A 918-nucleotide genomic window follows, 5' to 3' on the forward strand; every position below is an offset into this window, starting at 1 on the left:
TTCAATATTCAAAACAGCTAATCCAATACGAAGGGCAAACGATTATGTTTTGACCAATTTTTACCAAAAATGTATTTTCGTTATTTACGTTTAGTCTGCAATTCAAGGAGTATTTATCAGCCCTTCCTCTACCTCTGATTGTTCCTAGACAGCAACTTCCTGTTCTTCTTGGCAGGAAAAGCCGATCTGTCAAAGCTGGATATGCAGCACTCGGCAGCCTGCACTTGATATTCGTCCGTATTTTCGGTGAGTATGTTTGCATGCATTCTGCAGTATGAATCCTTTTGAGCACGTGCGACACGGGACGAGTTATCATCTACATCTATATGGATACCCTGCAAAACACATTTAAGTGCCTGGCAAAGGGTTCATCGAATCACCTAAACAACTGATAATTAATTGAAACCCTCAGCTGCCGACAGGTGTTGTTGATATACTTCGATGGGGACAGCTGAAAAGTGTGCCGCTACTGGGACTCGAACCCAGGATCTCCTGCTTACAAGGCAGACGCTCAATCCATCTGAGCTATCGAGGGCACAAATGAACAGCACGACTGCAGGAATTTATCCCTCGCACACTTCCCGTGAGACTCACACCCCGAACCGCCCACAATCCGATTACGTAATGTACTTAATAGGTATTTGTCCATCCACTCATTACTGGCTCACACTAAGGTGACGATTCCCGTAAGATTTCCGGTAGCCTGTGCGCATTCGCACAGACGAAGGTCAATGGCTGGGTGACGTTTAACCATAGATATGAAGGTAGTAACTGTTCTAGAAAGAACAGGCGCCACTGACGACCGTGCAGCTCTTCTAGAATACATGATAGACCGGCCGATGTGGCCGAGCGGTTGTAGGCACTTCAGTCGGGAGCCACGCGACCGCTACGGTCGCAGGTTCAAATCCTGCCTCGAGC

The 918-nt window shown here is 47.1% G+C and overlaps 1 non-coding gene across 1 annotated transcript; it reads right to left on the minus strand.

Moving 5' to 3' along the window:
• Positions 1 to 461: 461 nt before the first annotated feature.
• Trnat-ugu (transfer RNA threonine (anticodon UGU)) lies at positions 462 to 536 on the minus strand. The gene has a single exon. It is a non-coding gene; the product is annotated as a tRNA-Thr (tRNA).
• Between the last annotated feature and the right edge of the window lie 382 nt (positions 537 to 918).

The sequence above is a fragment of the Schistocerca gregaria genome, unplaced genomic scaffold (assembly GCF_023897955.1).
Source record: "Schistocerca gregaria isolate iqSchGreg1 unplaced genomic scaffold, iqSchGreg1.2 ptg000327l, whole genome shotgun sequence".
NCBI lineage: Eukaryota > Metazoa > Arthropoda > Insecta > Orthoptera > Acrididae > Schistocerca > Schistocerca gregaria.